Source organism: Chiloscyllium punctatum, chromosome 18, assembly GCF_047496795.1.
Source record: "Chiloscyllium punctatum isolate Juve2018m chromosome 18, sChiPun1.3, whole genome shotgun sequence".
Lineage (NCBI taxonomy): Eukaryota > Metazoa > Chordata > Chondrichthyes > Orectolobiformes > Hemiscylliidae > Chiloscyllium > Chiloscyllium punctatum.
In genome coordinates this window covers 85084299-85090879 of record NC_092756.1, presented here as the reverse complement: position 1 = coordinate 85090879, position 6581 = coordinate 85084299, and positions in this window count along the sequence as shown.

Below are 6581 nucleotides of genomic sequence, written 5' to 3'. Positions count from 1 at the left end.
CCCTGCGGATGTGGTTATGTCAGTGCTCGTGTGTCCCTGGGGATGTGGTTATGTGTGTGCTCGTGTGTCCCTGGGGATGTGGTTATGTCAGTGCTCGTGTATCCCTGCGGATGTGGTTATGTCAGTGCTCGTATGTCCCTGGGGATGTGGTTATGTCAGTGCTCGTGTGTCCCTGGTGATGTGGTTATGTCTGTGTTCTTGTGTCCCTGGGGATGTGGTTATGTCAGTGCTCGTGTGTCCCTGGGGATGTGGTTATGTCAGTGCACGTGTATCCCTGGGGAAGTGGTTATGTCAGTGCTCATGTGTCCCTGGGGTTGTGGTTATGTCAGTGCTCGTGTGTCCCTGGGGATGTGGTTATGTCTGTGCTCGTGTGTCCCTGGGGATGTGGTTATGTCTATGTTCTTGTGTCCCTGGGGATGTGGTTATGTCTGTGTTCTTGTGTCCCTGGGGATGTGGTTATGTCTGTGCTCGTGTGTCCCTGGGGATGTGGTTATGTGTGTGCTCGTGTGTCCCTGGGGATGTGGTTATGTCAGTGCTCGTGTGTCCCTGGGGATGTGGTTATGTGTGTGCTCGTGTGTCCCTGGGGATGTGGTTATGTCAGTGCTCGTGTGTCCCTGGGGATGTGGTTATGTCTGTGCTCGTGTATCCCTAGGGATGTGGTTATGTCAGTGCTCGTGTGTCCCTGGGGATGTGGTTATGTCAGTGCTCGTGTGTCCCTGGGGATGTGGATATGTCAGTGCTCGTGTGCCCCTGGGGATGTGGTTATGTCAGTGCTCGTGTGTCCCTGGGGATGTGGTTATGTCAGTGCTCGTGTGTCCCTGTGGATGTGGTTATGTGTGTGTTCTTGTGTCACTGGGGATGTGGTTATGTCAGTGCTCGTGTGTCCCTGTGGATGTGGTTATGTGTGTGTTCTTGTGTCCCTGGGGATGTGGTTATGTCAGTGCTCGTGTGTCCCTGGGGATGTGGTTATGTGTGTGCTCGTGTGTCCCTGGGGATGTGGTTATGTCAGTGCTCGTGTGTCCCTGGGGATGTGGTTATGTCAGTGCTCGTGTGTCCCTGGGGATGTGGTTATGTGTGTGCTCGTGTGTCCCTGGGGATGTGGTTATGTCAGTGCTCGTGTGTCCCTGGGGATGTGGTTATGTGTGTGCTCGTGTGTCCCTGTGGATGTGGTTATGTCAGTGCTCGCATGTCCCTGGGGATGTGGTTATGTCAGTGCTCGTGTGTCCCTGGGGATGTGGTTATGTCAGTGCTCGTGTATCCCTGCGGATGTGGTTATGTCAGTGCTCGTGTGTCCCTGGGGATGTGGTTATGTGTGTGCTCGTGTGTCCCTGGGGATGTGGTTATGTCAGTGCTCGTGTATCCCTGCGGATGTGGTTATGTCAGTGCTCGTGTGTCCCTGGGGCTGTGGTTATGTCAGTGCTCGTGTGTCCCTGGGGATGTGGTTATGTCAGTGCACGTGTATCCCTGGGGATGAGGTTATGTCAGTGCTCATGTGTCCCTGGGGATGTGGTTATGTCAGTGCTCGTGTGTCCCTGGGGATGTGGTTATGTCTGTGCTCGTGTGTCCCTGGGGATGTGGTTATGTCTGTGTTCTTGTGTCCCTGGGGATGTGGTTATGTCTGTGTTCTGGTGTCCCTGCGATGTGGTTATGTGTGTGCTCGTGTGTCCCTGGGGATGTGGTTATGTGTGTGCTCGTGTGTCCCTGGGGATGTGGTTATGTCAGTGCTCGTGTGTCCCTGGGGATGTGGTTATGTGTGTGCTCGTGTGTCCCTGGGGATGTGGTTATGTCAGTGCTCGTGTGTCCCTGGGGATGTGTTTATGTCTGTGCTCGTGTATCCCTAGGGATGTGGTTATGTCAGTGCTCGTGTGTCCCTGGGGATGTGGTTATGTCAGTGCTCGTGTGTCCCTGGGGATGTGGATATGTCAGTGCTCGTGTGCCCCTGGGGATGTGGTTATGTCAGTGCTCGTGTGTCCCTGGGGATGTGGTTATGTCAGTGCTCGTGTGTCCCTGTGGATGTGGTTATGTGTGTGTTCTTGTGTCCCTGGGGATGTGGTTATGTCAGTGCTCGTGTGTCCCTGTGGATGTGGTTATGTGTGTGTTCTTGTGTCCCTGGGGATGTGGTTATGTCTGTGTTCTTGTGTCCCTGGGGATGTGGTTATGTCTGTGCTCGTGTGTCCCTGGGGATGTGGTTATGTGTGTGCTCGTGTGTCCCTGGGGATGTGGTTATGTCAGTGCTCGTGTGTCCCTGGGGATGTGGTTATGTGTGTGCTCGTGTGTCCCTGGGGATGTGGTTATGTCAGTGCTCGTGTGTCCCTGGGGATGTGGTTATGTCTGTGCTCGTGTATCCCTAGGGATGTGGTTATGTCAGTGCTCGTGTGTCCCTGGGGATGTGGTTATGTCAGTGCTCGTGTGTCCCTGGGGATGTGGATATGTCAGTGCTCGTGTGCCCCTGGGGATGTGGTTATGTCAGTGCTCGTGTGTCCCTGGGGATGTGGTTATGTCAGTGCTCGTGTGTCCCTGTGGATGTGGTTATGTGTGTGTTCTTGTGTCACTGGGGATGTGGTTATGTCAGTGCTCGTGTGTCCCTGTGGATGTGGTTATGTGTGTGTTCTTGTGTCCCTGGGGATGTGGTTATGTCAGTGCTCGTGTGTCCCTGGGGATGTGGTTATGTGTGTGCTCGTGTGTCCCTGGGGATGTGGTTATGTCAGTGCTCGTGTGTCCCTGGGGATGTGGTTATGTCAGTGCTCGTGTGTCCCTGGGGATGTGGTTATGTGTGTGCTCGTGTGTCCCTGGGGATGTGGTTATGTCAGTGCTCGTGTGTCCCTGGGGATGTGGTTATGTGTGTGCTCGTGTGTCCCTGTGGATGTGGTTATGTCAGTGCTCGCATGTCCCTGGGGATGTGGTTATGTCAGTGCTCGTGTGTCCCTGGGGATGTGGTTATGTCAGTGCTCGTGTATCCCTGCGGATGTGGTTATGTCAGTGCTCGTGTGTCCCTGGGGATGTGGTTATGTGTGTGCTCGTGTGTCCCTGGGGATGTGGTTATGTCAGTGCTCGTGTATCCCTGCGGATGTGGTTATGTCAGTGCTCGTGTGTCCCTGGGGCTGTGGTTATGTCAGTGCTCGTGTGTCCCTGGGGATGTGGTTATGTCAGTGCACGTGTATCCCTGGGGATGAGGTTATGTCAGTGCTCATGTGTCCCTGGGGATGTGGTTATGTCAGTGCTCGTGTGTCCCTGGGGATGTGGTTATGTCTGTGCTCGTGTGTCCCTGGGGATGTGGTTATGTCTGTGTTCTTGTGTCCCTGGGGATGTGGTTATGTCTGTGTTCTGGTGTCCCTGCGATGTGGTTATGTGTGTGCTCGTGTGTCCCTGGGGATGTGGTTATGTGTGTGCTCGTGTGTCCCTGGGGATGTGGTTATGTCAGTGCTCGTGTGTCCCTGGGGATGTGGTTATGTGTGTGCTCGTGTGTCCCTGGGGATGTGGTTATGTCAGTGCTCGTGTGTCCCTGGGGATGTGTTTATGTCTGTGCTCGTGTATCCCTAGGGATGTGGTTATGTCAGTGCTCGTGTGTCCCTGGGGATGTGGTTATGTCAGTGCTCGTGTGTCCCTGGGGATGTGGATATGTCAGTGCTCGTGTGCCCCTGGGGATGTGGTTATGTCAGTGCTCGTGTGTCCCTGGGGATGTGGTTATGTCAGTGCTCGTGTGTCCCTGTGGATGTGGTTATGTGTGTGTTCTTGTGTCCCTGGGGATGTGGTTATGTCAGTGCTCGTGTGTCCCTGTGGATGTGGTTATGTGTGTGTTCTTGTGTCCCTGGGGATGTGGTTATGTCAGTGCTCTTGTGTCCCTGGGGATGTGGTTATGTCTGTGCTCGTGTGTCCCTGGGGATGTGGTTATGTCAGTGCTCGTGTGTCCCTGGGGATGTGGTTATGTCAGTGCTCTTGTGTCCCTGGGGATGTGGTTATGTCTGTGCTCGTGTGTCCCTGGGGATGTGGTTATGTCAGTGCTCGTGTGTCCCTGGGGATGTGGTTATGTCAGTGCTCGTGTGTCCCTGGGGATATGGTTATTTCAGTGCTCGTGTGCTCCTGGGGATGTGGTTATGTCTGTGCTCGTGTGTCCCTGGGGATGTGGTTATGTCAGTGCTCGTGTGTCCCTGGGGATGTGGTTATGTCAGTGCTCGTGTGCTCCTGGGGATGTGGTTATGTCTGTGCTCGTGTGTCCCTGGGGATGTGGTTATGTCAGTGCTCGTGTGTCCCTGGGGATGTGGTTATGTCAGTGCTCGTGTGTCCCTGGGGATGTGGTTATGTCAGTGCTCGTGTTCTCCTGGGGATGTGGTTATGTCTGTGCTCGTGTGTCCCTGGGGATGTGGTTATGTGTGTGTTCTTGTGTCCCTGGGGATGTGGTTATGTCAGTGCTCGTGTGTCCCTGGGGATGTGGTTATGTCAGTGCTCGTGTGTCCCTGGGGATGTGGTTATGTGTGTGCTCGTGTGTCCCTGGGGATGTGGTTATGTGTGTGTTCTTGTATCCCTGAGGATGTGGTTATGTCAGTGCTCGTGTATCCCTGCGGATGTGGTTATGTCAGTGCTCGTGTGTCCCTGGGGATGTGGTTATGTCAGTGCTCGTGTGTCCCTGGGGATGTGGTTATTTCAGTGCTCGTGTGTCCCTGGGGATGTGGTTATGTCAGTGCTCGTGTGTCCCTGGGGATGTGGTATGTCAGTGCTCGTGTGTCCCTGGGGATGTGGTTATGTCTGTGCGCGTGTGTCCCTGGGGATGTGGTTATGTGTGTGCTCGTGTGTCCCTGGGGATGTGGTTATGTCTGTGTTCTTGTGTCCCTGGGGATGTGGTTATGTGTGTGTTCTTGTGTCCCTGGGGATGTGGTTATGTCAGTGCTCATGTGACCCTGGGGATGTGGTTATGTCAGTGCTCTTGTGTCCCTGGGGATGTGGTTATGTGTGTGCTCGTGTGTCCCTGGGGATGTGGTTATGTGTGTGTTCTTGTGTCCCTGGGGATGTGGTTATGTGTGTGTTCTTGTGTCCCTGGGGATGTGGTTATGTCAGTGCTCGTGTGTCCCTGGGGATGTGGTTTTGTCAGTGCTCGTGTGTCCCTGGGGATGTGGTTATGTCAGTGCTCGTGTGTCCCTGGGGATGTGGTTATGTCAGTGCTCGTGTGTCCCTGGGGATGGGGTTATGTCAGTGCTCGTGTGTCCCTCAGGATGTAGTTGTGTCAGTGCTCGTGTGTCCCTGGGGATGTGGTTATGTATGTGCTCGTGTGTCCCTGGGGATGTGGTTATGTCAGTGCTCGTGTGTCCCTGGGGATGCGGTTATGTCAGTGCTCGTGTGTCCCTGGGGATGTGGTTATGTCGGTGCTCGTGTGTCCCTGGGGATGCGGTTATGTCAGTGCTCGTGTGTCCCTGGGGATGTTGTTATGTCAGTGCTCGTGTGTCCCTGGGGATGTGGTTATTTCAGTGATCGTGTGTCTCTGGGCATGTGGTTATGTGTGTGCTTGTGTGTCCCTGGGGATGTGGTTATGTCTGTGTTCTTGTGTCCCTGGGGATGTGGTTATGTCAGTGCTCGTGTGTCCCTGGGAATGTGGTTATGTCTGTGCTCGTGTGTCCCTGGGGATGTGGTTATGTCAGTGCTCGTGTGTCCCTGGGGATGTGGTTATGTCAGTGCTCGTGTGTCCCTGGGGATGTGGTTATTTCAGTGATCGTGTGTCTCTGGGCATGTGGTTATGTGTGTGCTTGTGTGTCCCTGGGGATGTGGTTATGTCTGTGTTCTTGTGTCCCTGGGGATGTGGTTATGTCAGTGCTCGTGTGTCCCTGGGAATGTGGTTATGTCTGTGCTCGTGTGTCCCTGGGGATGTGGTTATGTCAGTGCTCGTGTGTCCCTGGGGATGTGGTTATGTCAGTGCTCGTGTGTCCCTGGGGATGTGGTTATGTCTGTGCTCGTGTGTCCCTGGAGATGTGGTTATGTCAGTGCTCGTGTGTCCCTGGGGATGTGGTTATGTGTGTGTTCTTGTGTCCCTGGGGATGTGGTTATGTGTGTGCTCGCGTGTCCCTGGGGATGTGGTTATGTCAGTGCTCGTGTGTCCCTGGGGATGTGGTTATGTCAGTGCTCGTGTGTCCCTGGGGATATGGTTATGTCAGTGCTCGTGTGCTCCTGGGGATGTGGTTATGTCTGTGCTCGTGTGTCCCTGGGGATGTGGTTATGTCAGTGCTCGTGTGTCCCTGGGGATGTGGTTATGTCAGTGCTCGTGTGTCCCTGGGGATGTGGTTATGTCAGTGCTCGTGTGCTCCTGGGGATGTGGTTATGTCAGTGCTCGTGTGTCCCTGGGGATGTGGTTATGTCAGTGCTCGTGTGTCCCTGGGGATGTGGTTATGTCAGTGCTCGTGTGCTCCTGGGGATGTGGTTATGTCTGTGCTCGTGTGTCCCTGGGGATGTGGTTATGTCAGTGCTCGTGTGTCCCTGGGGATGTGGTTATGTCAGTGCTCGTGTGTCCCTGGGGATGTGGTATGTCAGTGCTCGTGTGTCCCTGGGGATGTGGTTATGTGTGTGCGCGTGTGTCCCTGGGGATGTGGTTATGTGTG